At 41.7% G+C, this 22,647-nt stretch overlaps 1 long non-coding RNA gene and 1 other non-coding gene across 3 annotated transcripts; both read left to right on the forward strand.

Annotated features, from left to right (window-relative positions):
* The first annotated feature begins 314 nt into the window (after positions 1 to 314).
* LOC114238812 (uncharacterized) lies at positions 315 to 17,187 on the forward strand. Of its 2 annotated transcripts, none has more exons than XR_003624085.2 (4): positions 315 to 2,389; positions 3,142 to 3,219; positions 4,175 to 4,505; positions 15,945 to 17,187. It is a non-coding gene; the product is annotated as an uncharacterized LOC114238812 (long non-coding RNA). The 2 variants fall into 2 exon arrangements; XR_009007352.1 differs by lacking the exon at positions 315 to 2,389 and adding an exon at positions 2,483 to 2,610.
* Positions 17,188 to 20,644: 3,457 nt separating this feature from the next.
* On the forward strand, positions 20,645 to 20,718 carry TRNAN-GUU (transfer RNA asparagine (anticodon GUU)). Its single transcript has one exon. It is a non-coding gene; the product is annotated as a tRNA-Asn (tRNA).
* Positions 20,719 to 22,647: the final 1,929 nt, after the last annotated feature.

A 22,647-nucleotide genomic window follows, 5' to 3' on the forward strand; every position in this document is an offset into this window, starting at 1 on the left:
GGGCGTACAGGAGTGAAGACGTTTCTTTTCTAGGTGCAAAGCCAAGGAAGCGCTGACCGAAACGCCCCGGGACACTGCGGTGATCCCAAGTCCACAACTTTACGGGCTTCGCTGCACCGGCCTTTAGAAGCCCTGGCTTCCAGCCTCAAGCCACCACATCCCTGCACTGGGAAAGAAGGAGGGCCCGGGAAGCAGGAGGCGGCGGTGCTGGCTCGCCGCGCAGCGCGGCGCGGAACTCGACGGCGGGTCTGGTCGCTGTGCCTCCTTGGCCGCGGCCGCCCTTGCACGGGTCCGCGCGGGGAGCTGGGCCGAGACCGGCCGCAGCCCCCGACGCACGGCCTCCCTGCCCGGCGTCTCCCCCCGACTCGTCCCTAGAGGCTCGGGGGCGGCGAGTGCCGCGGACCTAGCGGTGGGGTGCGGGCGCCGGGGAGCCGGGGGCTCCTCTAGCGCCGACGAGGACGTCACTTTGAGCGAAAGACAATGTCAAGTGCAAGTGAAGAAAAAAAGGAGAGGAGTACGAAGTAAATGTACCCAGGGCGCGTTGGACACTCTTACAATGGACACTCAGTCGACGGAAACCATCAGTTGAGGGTCGGGAGTGAGAAAATCTGATTTTCTATTTCCTGAACCGCCTCCCATTGCTCCAGAATTTAACCCCGAAGGAGCTTCGAGACACCGCCCGCACCGTAAATCCCTGGGACTCGCACCCCGCAGACCGGCGTCCCGTGCCGCCTCCCAGACGGGCGCCCCGAGGCTGGCGCTGGCCCGTCTTTCCCTCCGGGCCCGCCTGAGGTTCCTGGCCGAGCCCGACCTTGCCCGTTCTTCCGCCTGCGCCCGGGAGAGGCCTGGAGGCCTGGGCCCGGCGCCGCTTCGGGCAGCAGGGCTCCGGGTTGGCCGGGGACGCAGCCCGGGCGCGAGCGCGCGAACGAGGCCGCGCCACCCCCGCCGCCGGGCGCAGGTGGAGGTGCTCTGTGGGCCGCTTACCCCGGGGCCGAAGGCGGGCCGGGCCCCCAGTTACTCGGGAAAGGTCTATTTTCGGGCCCCCCTCCCCCGCCCAGCGTGCGCCCTCCCCTCCTCCCCTCCGGTACAGTTTGTCTTTTTCGGTTTCTTTCCTCGACGCTTCTCGGTTCCTCCATCCCTTTGCGGCACGCGCCCACTACCAACCCCGCGGGCGAACTGGAGGGCTCTGCGTGCCCCGGGGCCGCCTCCCCTACGGGCCGGGGACCGAGGGGGAGGCCGCCTTGCCGCCGGGAGCAGCGCGGACGGGAGATGCGCGGAACGTCCAGGACGGGGAGGGGGCCGCGCCAGCGCCCGGGCCCTGCGTCCCTCCCCATCTGTCGGACCAAAGCTGCTGAAGCTGCAGAATTGCGCTGGCGCCCGTCCACCGGCTGCAAACAAAACCAAACAAAACGCGGCGAAAGGAAAAGCGAAATGGCGCTGCTGAAAATGGAGCCTCGGCCTCTAGGACGTCTTTCTTTCCTCCTCTGTCTCTTACTTCGTCTACTTTGTGTTTCTAGTCCTTCAACGCCCCCCTCCTCGGCTCTCCTCCCCGTAATCTCTACCCCATTGTCCTTTTGCTTTTCTGATTAACAATCTCCTTCCCCCGCTTTTCCTTCTTTTCTTTCCCCTCTTGGTTCCTCCTTCTCCATTTTGTGTCACAGGCGCTTCTCTTCTCAGTTCCCTTTCTGGGCTCGCGCTCCCCCGCCCGTCTCACTTGGGTGTTTTCTGCGTTTCGGGGAGCGGGGGTGGTAGGGACGGTGAGGCTAGGTAGCCAGTGGGTTCGGTAGAGACAGGTTTTATTTAGAACCCAAACAGCTCCTTTAATTAGTCGTGCGCTCGCCCTGCGCCCTCGTCCCCCGCGGCTCTGCGCCCGGACTCGCGCGGCGCCGTCCCACCAGCCGGGCGTCACCGCCCAGGAGGAGGCTCAGGGCTTACGCAGAAGTGAATACCTTTTTATATATTTTAAGCTTAGTTTATCGTTTTTGCAGTGTTCGTGAGCATGGCATACTTTGGATAGGTGGATTTCATTTTCCCAAGGGACTTCCAAAGACCATTTTAAGAGAAGCGTGTGGAGAAGACAGCAATATTAATCATTTTTTCTTGCTTTCTTTTGAGCAGAGGGAACCCCAAGCACTAAGATACTTATGTTTTTAAGGCCAAACTTTTTGCAAATGACTTTTTCTTTTACACTCATAGTTGACTTTGATCCTTTAAAAAAAGAGGGTGAACTCTTTCAAAAGAGACCGATGCTTTTGAATACATAACACCCCCCAATTGTGGTTCTCGGATAGTTTCTCTAGACGCATTATGATTTTGAGGTTCAAGGTCTCTAAGCGCTCTTCAGTGAAACAGTGGGAAATATGTTGCTACGTTAAAGATAAAGCAGAAGGTGATATTTCCTGGTTGTGCTCAATCTTAGTAGTAGAGAGTGTCGGGTTTGTTTTTGCTTTTTTGGGGGGGGGTAAGGGAGGGTTGGGCAGAATTTGCCTTGGTTCTGTTAAAGAACCAACTGATAGAAGCTATTTCAAGTGAAGAGCTTCAGTCAATACAAATCTGCAAGCAGTGACATCATTTTCTGACCTGAGTGCGTCTTTTAGTCATGGTAGAAAGGTTAGTCTCCGTACAATATTTGAAAATAAAATGATTTTGCTTCCCAGTATATTTATTACCAACTACATTTCACTTTATTCCCAAATCTTCTGGCCAGTTTCACCTCTGGTGGTCTGGCAGAACCATACCCTCCAGAAAAAAATACAAGTGCTCCTCCCTTATGTGATTCTAATGCTCTTGGAATTATTTGAAAGGATTTCAAAATTTTACAAGGAGAATCTTTTTAAAAATGTCTCAGGGTAGTATTCTTTGAAAGAATCTTAGAATGGTTCTTTTTAAAAATTACCTTCCTTGGTTTTCATTTATTGCTTTGGTTAAAGTTAGGCTATGTTCATATCTTACTTTCAGACTATTTCTTTATGAAAGAAAGGAGAAAGGAAGTAGGTCTTGGCAAGAACTAAACCAATGGAGCTAGGCCTTATTAAGAGCCTAAATCTGTGAATTGCTATCCTCATGATATGTTTATCAAATTGAGTTTTGCACGTGTTTTTCTCTGACTCAAATAGTTGACTTTATGTCTTTTAAAAATAGGTTTTAATCCAGGCTCCTGCTTCTTTGTTACGCTTTTCTCCTGGTAGATGAACAAATAAAATGAGTCTCACTGGAAGGGTAGGTAGATTTTTTTTTTCCAGACAAGATTTCTAAAAATAGGCAAAGTTAGAAAGTTATTATTACCCTTCATTTTAATTGGAATGATTCAGTACTTAATACCAAGTTAATCCTATTGTTGTTATTTCCTGCTCAAAGGAGATAAATTAAGGCACAACTCAGTTTATTTTAGATGGACAGCTTTGTATATAAGCAAGTGGGGCTAGAAAAAAGTATCATATATTTAGATATCTAGATATATAGTACTAGTAATGTTCAAAGCCCATTGAGGCAGTGTATTGGGGAGGAGGGTATAAATCAGACATAGTATCTGATGTTGAAGAGTTTACAGTCTATAAGGAGGGATTAATTCCTTTATTTTTTCTCATTTAAAAACATTCATATGGACAAAAATAAAATTAGATCCCTACCTTACTCTACACACAAATTAAATTTCAGATAGACTACAAACCTAAATAAGAAAAACAAAACTTTAAAAATATTAGAAGGAAATACAGGAGAATATCTTTATGACCTTGGTGTAGAGAAGGATTTCTTAAAACATTAAAATGCACAATCCATAGAGGAAAGGATAAATTGAATTATGTTAAAATAAATCATATATATATGACAAAAGACATCATAAAAGGACAAATGGAGACAATATTTCCAAGACATGTACTTGACAAAGGATTAATATTCAGAATGTGTAAATAGCATATAAAGAATTTAATAATTTACATATGAATAATTACATAAGTAAAGGATATGGGTGAGGATATACACATGTGAAGTAAAAGTATAGTGCTATTACCAGGAAGGATATATATCGACTTCAAAAAAAGTGATTTCCTTTTGGAGAAAAGGAAGGAGGGGAATAGGAAGGAATCCAAAGGGGTTGTCAATTCTTTATAAAAAGATCAGAGCCACCTATGGCAAGATGTTAACATTTTTGTTGTTTGTACTTTATCATAAGATTATTATAATTGGACTTCCCTGGTGGCGCAGTGGTTAAGAATCTGCCGGCCAACGCAGGGGACACGGGTTCGAGCCCTGGTCCGGGAAGATCCCACGTGCCGCGGAGCAACTAAGCCCGTGTGCCACAACTACTGAGCCTGCGCTCTAGAACCCGCGAGTCACAACTACTGAAGCCCATGCACCTAGAGCCCGTGCTCTGCAACAAGAGAAGCCACTGCAATGAGAGGCCTGCGCACAGCAATGAAGAGTAGCCCCTGCTCGCTGCAACTAAAACAAAAAAAAAAGAAAGCCCGCAAGGAGCAACAAAGACCCAACGCGGCCAATAATAAGTAAGTAAATAAATAAATGTGTTTTTAAAAAAAGATTGTTATAATTTATTTAAAAAATCTCTGGGACTTCCCTGGTGGCGCAGTGGTTAAGAATCCGCCTGCCAATGCAGGGGGCACGGGTTCGATCCCTGGTCCGGGAAGGTCCCACATGCTGCAGAGCAACTAAGCCCGTGTGCCACAACTACTGAAGCCCGCGCAGCGCACCTAGAGCCTGTGCTCCGCAACAAGAGAAGCCACCACAATGAGAAGCCCGCGCACCACAACGGAGGAGTAGCCCCCGCTTGCGCAACTAGAGAAAGCCCGCGCGCAGCAGCAAAGACCCAACACAGCCAAAAATAAATAAATGAATTACTTTTAAAAAAATCTCTAACATCAATTCCTAGTGCAAAAACCAATGACACTTTTCTTTTTCTTAGTTAGTGATAATCCTTGTAGGATGGTGTTCACATATATGATGACAAAGTAAACACCATTCCTCAGTATTTTTCCTCTACCGTGTTTGTTATATGATGTTCACATCACAGAGATTTCCCTAGTTTGGTGTTTCTCTGTTGTAGGCTTATTTGTTTTCTGAGTACATTTAGTGAGAAGAGAGAAACATGTTTGAAACTATGAATAAGCCTAAGAGCATTTATTCTTATATGATGTAATCATTAAAAAATGCTTTTAAAAGGAAGTAAATTAAAAACCTTCCACACCATTATAGAAACACTTTTGAAAAATCGGTCTCAAGCCTAGCATGCAAGATGTTATTTTGGCACGTCTAATTTTTTTGGTGCAGATTGAGTATCAGGAATTGGTATTTTGGAAGTATATATGTGGTCTCATGTTCTCATTTTACATGGCAGGAGTTCATACAATGTACATTTCTACCATTGCTACTTTTCATTAACAGAAGTTTTGTTTGCTTGTAACTTTCCCAGGGACTATTCATATCATGGCAGCACTGAAATGATGTAATATTTCATTTGCTTTGAGACTTTATGTTAGTATTAGGCCAACAAGCATGGGGAAGCAACATAGTTATTGTTTCGCTTACTCATGTGTGAGCTGAGTGCGGGGCGTTCCCACATTGTATGAACTCCTGCCATATGCATTGGTGGGCGACGCCAATACGGTCATGTCAAATGAAAGTGCCATGAGATGCATTACTCTTTGGGCACATACGGATCCTGCTAATTATGCCAAAGTAACCTTCTGGAAGTTCTAAAACTTTACTCAGAAACCTTTTATGACTCCCTATTGCCAACAGAATTACAGCCCAAATCTCTTCTCTGGCATTAGAGGCCCCTGTACCCTCATTACATTTGCATTTCCAGCCTCATTTCCAAAGACTACTGAAAATGTCTTTTAGCTGCTAATCTGTATTATTTGTACTATGTTTATTAAAAAGAGGGGTCTATACTCACTTGTCTCTCTTTTCTTTCTTCCTGTATAAATTAGAATGTCATAGAAAACCCAGCTAACACAGAAGGTTGTTTTTGTTGTTGTTGTTGTTGTTTTTAACGTGACAAGAAGTCCGTAGGTAAAGAGTTGCTAATATTTTCTCAGGGGTTCAGTGATGTCACAGCTCTGAAATTCGCTTGACCTTTACCTCATGGTTGTAGAATGGCTGCTACACTTTAAGTATCACATCTTCACCATGGGTGCAAAGGTGGGAAGGCAGGCAGAAAGTGTATTCTTCATCAGCCTTAGCCTTGTCAAGGAGGTAAAATATTTTCCAAAAACACCCCACCAAAGGATTTCCTCTTACATCTCATCAGTCAGAATTTTGATATAGTTTAGGAACTGGGCCCATTTTTCCACATCAAAGGGAATCTTCTCAACGCCTAAATAAAACTGAAGTTCTGTATAGCAAGTAGGAAATGCGGGAGTGGTTTTTACTTAGTAAGCACTGCCACATCTCCTAGTTTGCACCTCTGCATGTGCAAACCAGTTTGTCCCTGTAACTCTCTTGAAACATCTTTAACTGCTATCATCAGTGACTTTTGGACTTTCTAGTCTAATGGACACTATTTACTTTCTAACTTGCTTGAGCTTCTTGTGGGGCTCACCCACACCCTCCTTGAAATTCATTCATCAACTATCCACTCATCACCTACTATGTATCAGGCACTCTGCTAGGTGAGGAGAATACAGAACCAAATCAGGCATAGTCTTGGCCCTCCACAAGTTTATAGTCAAGTGGAGAAGACAGGTGAACAGATAAGTACAAAAATATTAGAGGTGCTGTGATAAAATGAGATAAAGTGGGGCACAGAGAAAAGAGTCATTTATATAACTCAAGTGCTAGGCCCCTTTTCGGGGAAGGAAGGGGTGGTACAGCCATTAACAAAGACAGTCTTACTGTTGCTTTGTTGGTTGCCTCTTTGCCTTTTGCCCTAGAAAAATACAGACCTCTATAGAAAAGGGGGAGAAGATGAGGACCAGGGGGCTGGTCTCTCCCCTTTCCTTGGCCTGACAAATACATGTGAAATTCCAAAGAATAGTCAACCAATTTTTTTTTTTTTAACTTCAGATTATCCAACTCATACAGAGTCTACCCAGTGTAGGGGTTGTGGAGTGACTTCCTTGGTTTGTTTACTTCATTTTGTGTTCTCTTAAGGGTATCCGGTCTCACCCCTAAACCCTGGGTGTAGACCATGTCTCTACTCTCTTAGAGCCAGAGTCTAACCACTCAGGATGGCAGAAAGGACATGTCTGGGGAAATGCAAGTTTGTCTGCTGGATTGAGGAGTAGGACTAGGGAAAAAGACAAGGCATGATGAGGATAGAGATGGGGCTGGAGAGGTGGGTACCAGTTTATGTCATGCTAGAGGGTTTGAAGACATTTGGTAGGTCATAGGTTCCCAAACTTTCTCAGTTCACTGCACCCTTAATGTCTCTCTAATTTTTTCATGATGCCCTAGGCCAAGAGAAATAACAGTTCCATTCATTAAGTAGTTAGTTCCAAATGCCATAATAGCGGTAGTTTGTGTGGTGTCTGACAGATGTTGCTGCGTTTCCCTCAAAAAAATTAAATAGCCTACAGCAAATCTGAGTTCACTGTGGTGCCCAAGGGTGACTTGTGCATAGTGTGGGAACCGTGGTATAGGTTATTTAAACTTTTTTATTTAGTAAGTTAAATATTCAGTTTTGTGTTTTAGAAAGATCACTCTTTCAGTGAATTGGAGGCATGGATGGAGTAAAGGCATGATGGGAGGTAGGGAGACCATGAGTTAATGGCAGCAGTTTACAGAAGAAGTGATTAGGATGTAACATGTGGCATACTAATGAGAATGCTATTGGATCTAAAATATCTTATGGAGGTAGAATGGATAGGATTACCTTATCAATTGGTTTCGGGAGAGAGAAAGAGATAGGATGATTCCTAGATTGCAGGTTGGGTTAAAGGGTACATGATAATAGAAATGTAGGAAAAATATGTCTTGGGAGAAAGAGTTCCTTTTCTTGGCATGTTGAATTTGAGAGGTTTCTTAAGGACAAGATGGATATATGGTGTTGGACCTCAGGAGCAGGTCTGGAAGAGAAATGTAAATTGATAAGTTGTTTATATAGAGATTGGGATTGGCAACATGAGACTAGGGAGGAAGCATGCCAGTGTTTAGACAGTCAACAGAGGAAGAGGATCCTGCAAAGGGGATAGGACCAGGAGAGGGGTCACGAAGCTTGTACAAGGCAGTGTGTTTGGATGAAGCCAGGACCCTACTCTTACCATTCTGTTCTATGGACATCTGGGTCTAACTGTTTCCTGTGGTGGGATCCCCTGGGTAGAGCTTCATAGGGGCAGCGTCACAAAGAACTCTGACTGATCTTCGTGCTGCAGTGGAGACGGTGGAGTTGGGAGGGTGAGGGGCTCGGGAGAGGTGAAAGGCACACATCCAAGGAGGGTTCTCTGCAGCACCAACTCAGACTTATGTCCAAGGAGCTGCCCATTCTGGACCCCCAGGAGAGGAGCACCATTTTTTTTTTTTTTATAAATTTATTTATTTATTTATTTATGGCTGTGTTGGGTCTTCGTTTCTGTGCGAGGGCTTTCTCTAGTTGTGGCGAGCGGGGGCCACTCTTCATCGCGGTGCGCGGGCCTCTCACTATCGCGGCCTCTCCTGTTGCAGAGCACAGGCTCCAGACGCGCAGGCTCAGTAATTGTGGCTCACGGGCTTAGTTGCTCCGCGGCATGTGGGATCTTCCCAGACCAGGGCTCGAACCCGTGTCCCCTGCATTGGCAGGCGGATTCTCAACCACTGCGCCACCAGGGAAGCCCGAGGAGCACCATTTTTATGCCCACATTTTAAGAAAAAATAAGGTAATGGTCTGTTTACAGTATCAAATGCAATACAGTGATAAAGTAAGAAGGAGTGGTGAAAGTCCATGGAGTCTGACAATTTGGAGGGTCTTGGTGACTTATCGAAATACTTTTCTGCAGTAGAGGGAGGCAGAAACCCAAGGAGCTCAGGGAACAGCAAGGGAGACAGTCATGTAAACAGATAATAACAATGTAATGTGATAAGATACAAGGTTTCCTATCAGGTAGGGTAGCTTTCTCCTGCCTCTGTCATTCACTAACCACTTCTTATCAGTGCCTGTCACTAGCAGGCTGATCTCTGACGGCTCTGAAACATCTGTTCCCTGGGTTCCGTTCTAGTTCCTCTCTTCTCTGCTTGCTCTTCCCCAGCAATTTCATCCCATCTTAGGACTTTAACCAGCACCACCAGATGCTTGATTTCTCAATCTATATCTCTAATTCCCTGACGTTCTGACCTTGAGTTCTGCATTTCCAAAAACGTGCATGGGACTGGGCATGTGCAAGGTTTTCAGTCAATGTGTACTGATTTAAAATTTGATCCTAAATAAGCTGATAATGCAGAGGTAGATTTAGATATCAAGCCACTGCATTTTACAGAGTAGGTAAGGAAATGTTTCCTGCCAGATTTGTCATCAAATTTCAGTAAGTAACCGGAAACCAGGTGACAGTTTCAATATGGGAGTTGGGTTAGATCCCGCTCGTCACAGTGAACAGTAGATTAGAATACACAGATTTGCCAATCAGAATGCAGGTTCCACTGCTAACTTTGGGCAATTTTGCTAATTCTCTGTGCCTTCATTTCTACACTAGTAAACAATTCAAAGGCAAAGTTACGTTTCCTGTTTTTATTTATTTTAATTGAGATATAATTTGCATACCATAAAATTCACTCCTTTAAAGTGTACAGTTAAGGGTATTTACAGAGTGTGCAACCATCATCACTATCTAATCCCAGAATATTTTAATCATTCCCCAAAGAAACCCCATGCCCATTAGCAGTCATCCTCCAATGCCCCATTCTCCAGTCCTTGGCTTCTGCCTTCTCTGTAGGTTTGCTTATTCTGGACATTTCATACAAATGGAACCATACACTATGTGGTCTTTGAATCTGGCTTCTTTACCTTTGCATGAAAAAACAAATGAAAACAAAACAAAAAAAACACAGCATGAAGTTTTCAAGGTTCATTCATCTCATAGCATGTGTCAATACTTTGTTCCTTTTTATGGTTAAATCATATTCCATTAATTGGACATAGCACATTTTGCTTGTCAAATCATCAGTTAATGGATTAGGTTGTTTCCATCTTGAGCTATTGTGAATAATGCTGCCGTGAGCATTATTGTATGAGTTTTTGTGTGGTCCTGTGTTTTCAACTGCTTAGGAGTAAAATTGCTGGGTCATATGGTGACTCTATGTTTAACATTTTGAGGACCCATCAAACTGTTTTCCAGAGTAGCAGTATCACTCTACATTCTCGCCAGCAATGTAGAAGTGTTCCAATTTCTGCACCTCCTGGTCAACACTTGTTATGTGCATCTTTTTTTATTATTGCATCCTTGCAGATGTGAAGTGATATCTCATTGTGGTTTGATTTACATTTCCCTAATGACTAATGATATTGAGCAGTTTTTCATGTGTCTGTTGGCCATTTGTATATCTTCTTCCAAGGTATGTCTACAAATCCTTTGCCCATTTTTAAATTGGGTTAATTTTCTTTTCATTATTTTATAATGAGTTTTTATATTGTAAATGAGTTTTTATATTGATATATTCTGGATGTTAGACTCTTATCTGATATATAATTTGCAAATATTTTCTCTCATTCTGTGGGGTTTTTTTCCCCTCACTTTCTTGACAGGGAACTTTAAAGCACAAAATTTTTCAATTTTGATGACATCCAATTTATCTATTTTTTTCTTTTTTTACTTGTGCTTGTATTTTTTTTTTTTAAAGAAATTGTTGCCCAATCCAAGGTCATGAAAATTAAGGCCTACGGTTTTTTCTAGTAGTTTTATGATTTTAGTTCTTACATCTAGGTCTTTGATCCATTTTGAGTTAATTTTTGTATATGGCATGAGTTAGGGATCCAACTTCATTCTTTTGCATGTGGATACATTGTTTTCCCAGAACCATTTGTTGAAGACTGTTCTTTCCCTATTGAATTGTCTTGGCACACTTGTTGAGAATCAGTTGGTTACAGATATCTGGGCTTTCAATTCTATTCCATGATCTCTATGTCTATCCTCATGCCAGTACCGCAACTGCAATTCCAGAACTGTAAAGTGAATTACATTGAAGACATTCTTATTCTCAAATTACTTGATAATTCAAGAGACTTGTCAGTTTGGATTTTCTTTCATACCTTATTGAAAAAGAAGCCTTTGCATCAAAGTCTCCCATCTAAAATAACTAAATTATATGCATAAATCTAAATTTAAATGCTCACCTGCATGAACCTTTTATATAATTCTACTTTTACGTTGATGATATGGCCTTTGGCAATTTCTCTGTGTAGTCTATGAAGCAGTTAAAAAGTCAATTATGAACTGAGACCTTCAATTTCTTATTGTTAGAATGCTTAATGTTAATTTAGAACCTAGTGTACAACTTCAAGCAAAAGCCTTCAAATTATTAATTTTAAAGAAATATGTATTTGTTATGCCTTGGGAACTTAGACAAACAATTTTAAATATCTCTATTCTAAATGTAAGAATTCTCAGAAATGAAAAATCTCTTCACTCGGGCAATAGAATCTCTTTTTTTTTTTTAATTAATTTATTTAATTTATTTATTTTGGGCTGCATTGCGTCTTTGTTGCTGTGTGCAGGCTTCTCACTGAGGTAGCTTCTCTTTGTTGCAGAGCACCGGCTCTAGGTGCACGGGCTTCAGTAGTTGTGGCTCACGGACTCAGTTGCTCCACGGCATGTGGGATCTTCCTGGACCAGGGCTCGAACCCGTGTCCCCTGCATTGGCAGGTGGATTCTTAACCACTGTGCCACCAGGGAAGCCCTAGAATCTCTTGATTCAATTTTAGTCTTTGTATTTCTGTTACTGGCAATCTTAATAAGGAAAAAAAAAAGTTTAAAAAACATTCCCTAGGTAAAAAAATATGGTAGTAAGTTGAAGCTCACATGATGGGGAAAGAATTCTCTTGAACTGCCATAGACAGTTGTATTTGGTTCTTTAGCTCATAAAGAAAGTTGGATTTTTTCCCTCTAAGTAAACAGATCACAAACTCTTTCCTGGTCTTGACAAAGGGGAACCCTTGGCACAATGTTTCTGTTGAGATCCCTTGTTGAATTGTGCATAGATCCCCTATTATCTCTGAAAGGATTTTTGTGATTATTTAGACAGTGGTAAATCTTTGAAAAATCTCTGTTCCCTATGTTTTATTGGTCATGCTTAAGAACTGTGTGATGGTTAATTTTATGTGTCAACTTGACTGGTCTAAAGGATGCCCAAAATGCTGGTAAAACATTATTTCTGGATGTGTCTGTGAGGGTGTTTCTAGAGGAGATTAGCATTTGAATCAGTAGACTGAGCAAAGAAGATCCCCCTCACCAGCGTGGGTGGGCATCATCCAATCCATTGGGGGCCTGACGAAAACAAAAGGCAGAGGAAGGACCTTTCTCTTTGAACTGGGACATCCATCTTCTTCTGCCCTCAGACTTTGGTGCTCCTTTTCTTGGGCAGGACTGGGACTTACATCATTGGTTCCCCTGGTTCTCAGCCCTTTGGGTGTGGACTGGGCCTCCAGCTTCTAGATGGCAGATTGTGGTTCTTCTTGGTTTCCATAACCTCAGGAGGCAACACTTCAGAATAAATCTCTTTCTGTATATGTATATATGTCCTATTGGTTCTGTTTCTCTGAAGAGCCCCAACTAATACAAACTGTTTTGTGGCAGCCAATCCAGGACAAGAGGCACAATTGTCCAAACTCTGATAAACCCCAGCAGCTCCATGTGAGTCTTAGTTCAGTTTCAGAAATTCAAATGTATCTGTTCACCAAGAGGTTAACAGGTGAGGAAGACTTGATTCTTCATAACCAAGTGATAAAGGATTTTATTTTTGAACCACAAAACTCAATGACCATTCACTGAGGGCTTCATCCCACCCAAAAATCATAGGCAACGGTTGTTCCCCTTTCTGGTGGCTATTCCTCAGGAGATGAAGTGTCAGGTCAGAGTGGTTCAGTGAACATATAACTGAAACAAACAAAGAAGAGGTACAGTTAGGGGATTTTTAAATAAAACTTAAATTATTACTTCAAGAATATTTCTGTTTAAATAGTTGAGACTCTACATATGATGTTGAGGAATCCTGAGAAGTTCTGTTTCTGCCAAACTCATGATTGACATCACTCATCTCTCTGTGCTTGTTCTAGCCTCATTTCTTTTTTCTTTTCATTTTACCATTATTTCAGATTGATGTTACAGTATCCAGTTTACTAAATGTGTTAGAGGGAGCAAAAGCACCTAACCTGAATCTAGTTATGAGGAAACACCCGACAACCTGACATTTAAGGACATTTTACAACATAACTGGCCTGTACTCTGCTGAAATGTCCAAGTTATGGTATGTAAGAGACAGAAAGAGACACAGACTCAGGAGCTGTTACACATTAAAGAAAACTGAAAGACAGGACAGTGACATGCAAATTACGATCTTGAATTTTCTTTTGCAATAAAAGACCTTATTGGAACAACTGGTGAAATTGGAATAAGATCTACAGATTAAGTCCTAATCCTAATAGTGCCGTGTCAATGTTAACGTCCTGGTTTTGATCATTGTTCTGTGGTTATGTAATAGAATTCCTTAACTTTAGGAAACACACTGAAGTATTTAGGGGCTATTACATCTGCAATTTACTCTTAAACAGATCAGAAAAAGTTAAATATTGAGAGAAAGAAAGAGAAAAGTATAAAGTCAGTGTAGTAAGATACTAACATTTGGGAAATTTGGTTGAATTCTTTGTACTATTCTTGCAACTTTTAAGTCTGAAATCATGTTTAAAACACCTTTAAACTAGTGGAAGATTTTTAAAGTCTCCAAATTATTTTTTAAAAAGTCTAATGTACAGTACTCAAGAATTACTGTGCACTAAAAAAAAAAAGAGGCAGGATAGACTAGCAGTTAAGTGAGTTGTCTGGAGAAGGATGTCTGGATTTGAACTCTCCCTGTCACTTACTAGCTGTGTGATTTTGGGTAAGTTACTTAACTTCTTAGTTTCTCTACCTGTAAAACAGGGATGATAATAATGGAACCTACTTCACAAGGTTGTTATAAAATTTGAATGAGTAAATATTTGCAAAGGCCTTGGAACAGTGCCTGAAACAAAGTCTTATATATGTGTTTGTTAAATGAATAAATCTAGAAAAGCACTTCAGCCTTAATGGTACCAAAATCACCTTTAGAAATAGCAGTATTTTAAACTTTAAAAAAATGTTAAAGTCTTTCTAGAAACAGTTGATTTGGATTCTTATTAGTCTCTTCTTTGATCAGCTTGGGATTCCTGTTGCTTCCTTTGATAATCTCTAGTACTAATTTTTTAGTCAGCTTCATATTAGGAACCTGTAAACTCCACTAATATTTTAGAACAAATATTGAATATAGATAGCTCTTTCACTTTCATTATTATTTCAGTTATTCAGTACATTTATTTAGCATGACTAAGTCAAGTGCTGTGGGAGGTATGAAGATGGATAACATTTCTGACCTCAAGGAGTATACAGGTTAGAACGGAGATTAAATAGGTGCAAACATGGCCACAATATGATGTGAGGTTTGGCCAAGGAAAAAGTGCTAGATGGTTTACAAGAGGGCAAGATTTTATCTAGCTGGAGGGATCAAGAAAGGTTTCATAGGATGAGGCCACTATATGAGCTTGAAGGAGAAATAAGGCTTTAATAGGCAAGATGATGAAGGGAGGATATTCCAAGTACAGGGATGAGTGGAAAAAAAAAAGGTACAGCAACAAGGAACAGCAGGTGGTACCTTGGGCAAGTTATTTAAAGTTTAAATAGGCTTGGGGTTTAAATTTTAAACCATTATAAGCCTTAGTTTGTTTATCCATAAAATGTGTATAACAATAGTATCCATCTTACAGAATAGATGAAAGATAAATATAATGCATGTATCTGACAGTAAATGCTCATTAAATGTTATTATTTTTGGTACACATTTATTGAAGCTTACGTTTTATGTAGGGAAATTGGAACATGGAATGTATTGGATTAATATTAAGTAGTGAAGGGACTTCCTTGGTGGCAGAGTGGTTAAGAATCCGCCTGCCAATGCAGGGGACATGGGTTCGAGCCTTGGTCCGGGAAGATCCGACATGCTGCAGATCAAATACGCCCGTGCGCCACAACTACTGAGCCTGAGCTCTAGAGCCCACCAGCTACAAATACTGAGCCCGCATGCCACAACTAATGAAGCCTGCACACCTAGAGTCCGTGCTGTGCAACGAGAAGCTGGCGCACCGCAACGAAGAGTAGCCCCCGCTCGCCGCAACTAGAGAAAGCCCCTGCACAGCAACGAAGACCCACCGCAGCCAAAAATAAAAATAAATAAATAAAAATTTAAAAAAGTGTTTAGTGGAAAGGAGGAGACAAAGTCAAAGTTTAGAGATGTTGCAAAGGTAGAATCTATGACTTTGTGACTGACCCAATATAAGAAAAGGTAAGGAACTTGCGATGATGTCAGGATTTCAGCTCGGGCTGCTAGAAGAGTGATAGTGTCCTTAAAGGGCCACAGGCAAAAGAAACTAACTTTTACTCTACATCATAAACACTGGGCACTGGGCTAGTGCTTTATTCGTGATCTCTCATATTTGAAGAACATCCTTTGGTGGGCTCATACTTTATACAAGAGCACTTGTTATTTACAATGTTCTAGGATGAATCATTTTGTAATACTACCAAAACTTTCAAATATGGATTTATTTGAGCTTGCTTTAATTTTTTTTATTAAAAAATTACCTAAGGTAATGTTTATATGCCTTCAAAAATTCTAACGATGCTATGGTTAACTATTCATTGAGTGAACGGTTCATTGACTACCAGCTCTTTACCAGGTACCATCTTCTCAGTGATTTGGTTGACTTTAATTCAAGGTTTCCTATCCATTTGCAGGAAGTAGCTGCAAGGAGGAGGCTATTCCCAGGGCTTTGGCCTGTACGCACCCCCCATACCTGAAATTTTATTGGAACTGTGGAAATGGAGCAGTGGTTTCACTTTTCACTCTGCCTTCACTGGGACTCCCTGGAAGAAGTGCTGTGCCAGTGACTGGTGTTTCTCCTGAATAAAGCATCTTGGCCTTAATGACCGGAGGTTTGGATCCTCTGGTTTCATCTAAATTATACCCTCTGATTGATTTAAGATGTTATTTTTTCTTTCATTTCTTTTAAACAGAACTACTGATCTTTGAAAAATTTTAAATAGCATCTGTACGACAATTTGGAAGCGAAAGAAATATAATGTGTTATTTTCCAATAGGGTCTATGACTAAGGCAGGGCACATATCATTAATTCTATGGAGGAGGAAACAGAGGAACACGTCCTCCACACCTGGTAATATTTAGTGCCCTTCCCGCTCTATCTGCCGACTTTGCCGGACTCATTCCACACCGGTTTTCTCCTGGTCTCTCTCTGAGTTCCTCCACTGACTGACTCTTCCCTCCCACCCCAGGCAATCCACAGCCGAGGAATGGAATCTCCCTTTGCTGTCTGCTCATCTCTTTATTCTTTCGAAGTAAATGAAAAGAGGATATCTGTTCTGAATTTTTTAATGTTCATTTCTAATGGGTGAGTTCAGAAAGATAGGCAGGACTGAGAATTTGTCAGTGCGTTCACTGTATAGACAGGGTAGCAAAAAACTTGCCTCCAACTGCTCCTGTGAACACGAACACATCATGGAAAATAAAAGGCTCTGGCTACCGCATGGACGGTGGTGTGGTCAAGAGGCGGACTGAGAGGTAGAACCCGTCAAAGTTTCTGAGATACCCATAGGGTCCTCCTGGAGCGGTTTTCCCACGCTACTGAAGAGAGTGGAAACCTGTGCTGCTCCCCGACCCTCCTCTCGCCACCATTTCTAGCTGGATCAAGGATTCTATTCATCTGGACACAGTTGAAATCATCGATACTGTTAGCGAATCATACTTTTTCACTACTGAGATAAGCAATGATTAATATTTTCATTCTGGATTATTTGGTAAAACCATCGAAAATGATTTCTACCTCCAAAAGAGAGGTTCATGAAGAAAGAACTACATTTTTAAATAATTTTGATTGAACCCATTAGAGTAGAATATCAGTAGATTATTTCTGCCTCATTTTGCCTTTTCTCGTATACCATGTCTGTTTAATTAAAAATAAAATGGAGATTACTGTCTGAACAACTTCACAAAATTTTCCAGCTGACACAATTTTTAAAATGATGGAAAAAAAGATATGATATTCTAATATACCTTTCTCAATTTTCTTATTTCATGTGTAGACCCAATTTAATGGTCAACTATGGGAGAAGTATGCTCTATGAATACTATTCTGTGTCATGCTGCTACTGGCCTGCTAAATTGATAACTGACCCTTAGTCAACAATTTTGAATGAGAATGATACTTTTAGCGAGTAGGAAATATCATTTAAGCTTGAGCCTGGTTGGAAGGATTTGACTCCCCTTTACTATACATCAGTTTTAAAATGTGACTTCAGTTAGTTTTGAAAATTGGTCTCATAGTTCTTCTCTTGCTCTTAGAGACTCCAGGTTCAGCATTCTCTCTCTTTTTAAAATTAATTAATTAATTAATATTGGCTGCGCTGCGGCATGTGGGATCTTAATTGCGGCATGCACGCAGGACCTAGTTCCCCGACCAGGGATTGAGCCTGGGTCCCCTGCATTGGGAGTGCGGAATCTTACCCACTGGACCACCAGGGAAGTCCCCAGCATTCTCTTTTAACTGATTTCCTGGTGCCACAATCTTCCATTTATTGAGATGATTTCTCTAACTCACTGATTTCTTTTTACATTCTAACTAACTGGATTTTTCATTTTTAACAACTCAGTCCTTTTGAAATAGAGGAATTGAAAAGAATTAAGGTCATGCACAATTGTGTTAATGGAAATCCTGTGAGTTGCCTCTTCTGTTGGTTTGAAGCTGGGGGCACATCTTCTGAGAGCCTTGGATTCATGCTTCCAGGAAGGTCTATAAATCAGTGTAGTCCATCTTGCCTTGGATGTCAACACAGGTGGATCCCATTTGCAAGATGGTCTTCTCTCTTTTTTTCCTCTCTAAGAAGGAAATAAAATATACAGGCCCATTAATCTGCAGAGGTCAGCTTCTTTGATAGGGCACATTCTTGGAAAAGTTAAAGTTGCAGTTCACTGTGTATGATATACAAAAAAGGGGCAAGATGCCCAGTCCTTTTCACTTTTAGTAATTATAAAGACCTAAGTATTAATGAAGCTTTAAGAATCATTTGTTGTGGGTTACTCTGAAATTTCAGGAAAAATGATGTATATTTCTAAAGTTAATCCAGGACTTCCCTGGTGGCGCGGTGGTTAAGAATCCACCTGCCAATGCAGGGGACACGGGTTCTATCCCTGCATCCGGGAAGATCCTACATGCCGGCGGGGCAACTAAGCCCGTGCACCACAACTACTGAGCCTGCGCTCTAGAGCCCGCGAGCCACAACTACTGAAGCCCGTGTGCCTAGAGCCCGAGCTCCGCAACAAAGAGAAGCCACCATAGTGAGAAGCCTGGGCACCACAACGAAGAGGAGCCCCTGCTTGCTGCAACTAGAGAAAGCCCACAACGACGACCCAATGCAGCCAAAAATAAATAAATAAGTAATAAATAAAGTTAATCCAGTGGGCTTAATTTGTCTTTAAAAACTGGGCATAGATATTAAGGCCTAAAATGAGACAATCACAAAGAGTTAGATGACAACACATGCTTTTATTTTTGTAAATGGGCATTTTGCATAAAAGCTGCACTTGATATACATAATTGGAGTGAAATGTTGATATTCCATTCAGTATGTTTAATATGTATATGTTCTTTTGAAGTATTTACAAATGGAGAGACCAAAAGGCAAAGCTAATGAACCGTGGACATAGCAATTTATTTTCTTAAAAATATTAACAACTACAGAACTAGGCTGAATTTTAAACAAACAGTGATCCTCACATAGAAAAAAAATTTCAGCATACAATGAGCTAATTATTTCTTTCTGAATTATTTTTTTCTCATCAACTGTTTCTCAACATCTCTTTTAGAAGTTAAAATGTTAGTATGATGACTGAAGTGAGGAAAAGAGATTGGAGCTTAAGATAGTCACATGAGTAGAACTGTTCCTAATATAAGCCACAGAGTAAATATTGAATGAAGGGGTGGTGAGGTACTAGTTGCAGTCTGTTCTAACTGAATAGTCACAAGCACAGTAGCAGAGGAGAGAATACTCATTTTGGTATTCAGAGAAGAAAAACCAGTGCCTAATAGTTTTAGCTCACATTAACAGGTACATAAAACATAAAGTATGAAGGTGGCATCATATAATGAAATCAGACTCATTATATATTCTTTATAAGTGTTTCCTGGATTTTTTTTTTTTTCAAATTTAAAATTTTCAAGTGCACTTCTAAAAGTTTTTTGAGACCAGAGTGGTACAGCTTGGTATGAATTCACAGCTGTTTGATATCTCAGAGCTTTCAAGGAACTCCACTAATTGGTTCTAAAGCCAATTTAAGTTGTCTTAACAAGCCACAGGAACTCAAAATGTTGACTGGACTAAGGCAGGTCGCATACAACTTCTATAAATCATGATACGAATTCTTTCTCAAGGGATTCTGGACAGTGCAATTTAGTAACTGTTAAAAGTTTAAGTACAGAGTTGTCAAGTGGAAACTAGCAGTTCTCTGAGGTGGGAATAGGGGGAAAAAGTGCCTGGAGTTTTGAAGAGTACCTCAAAAGGCATCAGGAAATAGTCACACAAAGGGTAAGATCTTCATGTAGGGTATTTACAGGGATGTAACTTTTGCCAGAGGTGTGTCTGTGTTAGGGATTTTCAGGTGTTAGTCATAAATCATACTTTTTTTCTTCTCTAACTTCTCTTTCCTCAAACTGGGTTATATATATCCCATGAAATGTACGTTTTAACTGGCATGGTTCAAATGTGGGTGTACAGGCTAATTCCAAGGAGAAATCAAGAGCGGATTTAGCAATGAACTACAGAGTACAGGGATGAAAGAATGTTACTGTAGCTTTTCCCCCAGTGTCCTTTTCCAGTAACAAAATGTTAGTGACAAGTAATTGTAGTATAGGTTAGTACACAGCAAATAGGAATTGCATATACATATTTAATAATACCTGAAAATAAAAATAAAGAAGGCAAACACAATTCAGATGACCTTGGGAATGCTACACAAGTAAATTATGAAGATGAGTGAGCAAAGTACTGGACAAAGAGTTTGAAATAAAAGGAAAGTTTCTCAACTCATAAGATTAAAGATTAAAATTTTTATTTCCCTATAAAACAAATATAATAAATAGTTATCTCCCAGAAACAAAACGTTCCAAACGGGAGGGGGTGGGAGGTGGGGGAACAGCAGTATTTTAATACACGTTGCAATCTGAAATTCTGTTTGATCTTGCTGTACTTTATAGTTTTCCAATATGCTTTAAAGGTGGAAAATAGAGTTAAAGGGTTAGAAATGTTAAGTGGAAAAATCTGATTTTAATGATAGGCATCAGGGAGCAGAAAAGAAACGAACATTCACGCGCTGCCTTTATTATTCTTCATAAAGGTTATGGCTGGAGAGCACCGCCCCATTAGAGTCTCTGTGGCGCAATCGGTTAGCGCGTTCGGCTGTTAACCGAAAGGTTGGTGGTTCGAGCCCACCCAGGGACGCTTAGCCGTTTTACAGGCGGTCCCCGGTAGTTTTGCACAAATCATGGAGTTGAGGCCTCCGGGCAACGCAGGCGTGGATTTCGAGGGTCCGGAGAAGAGAAACCGCGGGTCTCACTGCGCGGTCCAGCAGGGGTTGGCTCTCCAGCTTCCGGGCGCGCTGGGGCCCCTCCTCCAACGCCGGCGGCCAGGTGGGCGCTTCCTGCCGCCCCAAACAGGCGTGTGGGTCCAGCTCCTGAAGGCCCCCGCATCCTTTCATTTCCACTCCCTGGGTTCCTAAACTCCGGCCCTCTTCCCCCTCGCTCTTTCCCGAAACCCCCGCCTCACAGCTCCCAGCCCCGCCTGGCCGGGCTCCCGCGGGCCCCGGTCGGGCAGCGGCGCCCAGAGCGCGCAGAGGCCGGGCGGCCGCCGCGTTCCGGCCTCGAACCCGCCGCCCCGGCTCCAGGCGCGGCCCGAGCTGGCCTGGTTCTGCTTCAGGACCCCTGCGATGTCAGAGGTCGACTGAATGTATGTATTTAGTGTCAAGTTCAAGCTGTACATTGACTTAAAACGCTCCAGGTTTTTTTTTTGTTTTTTTTTTTGTTTTTTGTTTTGTTTTTTGTTGTTTGTTTAACTAATGTTGAATCGTGCAGCATTTCGTCTGTTCCCCGTCAGCGTAAACAAATATTCCCATAATTTAACTTAAGACTGACTAACCCTCGCATTGGTAAACTCAGAAATGTTTGTCATAAAGCCTTTGTGTGGACACTATTGTAAGAGCATTTGTATGTTATAGTTTACTTTTTCTACTAAAGTTTTAGAATTTAATAGAGAATAGAGTAAACCTGCAAAATGTCCCATATATTCAGAAAGGGAGAAAACGTTTTTTTACAACTGTATCATTGTTACACTTTAAAAAAACCCAAATTATGAGAAAGATTAACGACATTCTATAAGCATATTACCATTTATTTCACAAAGAATGCAAAGCTCTCCAAAATCGTTACCTTGTACTTTGTTCTCTAAATATATGCTGCCTTGGTGACGTAATCAGTTTCACCATAATAATTACTGTCTTGGGCAGAGATTAATTTGAAAGACGGTTCTGGAGAAAAGTGGTATGTCTTATTCCTGCAAGTATGTAGTTATGCTCTGCTTTATGTTTTCCCCCATGTTAGCATATTAATAAAGGCTAACATTTTTTGAGTGCTTACTACTTGCCAGGCACGCTTCTAAGTGCTTTCCTGGATGAAAGTGTGAGATCCGTGCAACAACTCTCCCAGGTAGGTCCTATTGTTTCCATTGTACAGGTGAGCCAACCGAGGCTCCGTGCAACTGGGTGATTTGCCTGAAGTCACAGTTAGTGCCTAGCACAGTGCAGATTTAAACTCGAGTTGTCAGGCTTCAGAGCCCATGCTTCTTACTCCTGTACTACCTACCCAGAAGTTCTCTCCTCTAAAATAGAGCTACTTGATTGATTCGTTAATTTAAAACCAAAGGTGATACTTTAATTGGTTTTTCTGAAGTTTCATTAATATTTTGTTCGAAATCTCACGAAGGAAAGAAAAGACCCCACTGAACATTCATGGAATACTAAAGGGCATTAAGTCATGTGCTCATTGTGCTGCTTCATTTTACTGAAATGAAAACTGTGTGGGAACATGAAATCTTCGTGTGAAACACGTCTTTGGAAAACAATTTGATAGCATTTGTGTGGAGAAGACAAGATTAGAAATAAAGGCAGGTTGGAATAGCCCAGAGAAAATATGGAAGAGGAAGAGAAAGAAGAATAGGTTCAAGCCAAGCAATGGGGGCTAATCTGGTGTCTAGGGATTCTTGGACCCCAGGCTGGTGTTTGGCAGTTGGGGAGCCCAGACAGACCTCTATTTTAGGACACCTTTGTGAGAGGATACCAGGATCTGCACTTGACAGATCCCTAGGTGGTAGTTTTAA

This window comes from Balaenoptera acutorostrata, chromosome 3 (genome assembly GCF_949987535.1).
Source record: "Balaenoptera acutorostrata chromosome 3, mBalAcu1.1, whole genome shotgun sequence".
Lineage (NCBI taxonomy): Eukaryota > Metazoa > Chordata > Mammalia > Artiodactyla > Balaenopteridae > Balaenoptera > Balaenoptera acutorostrata.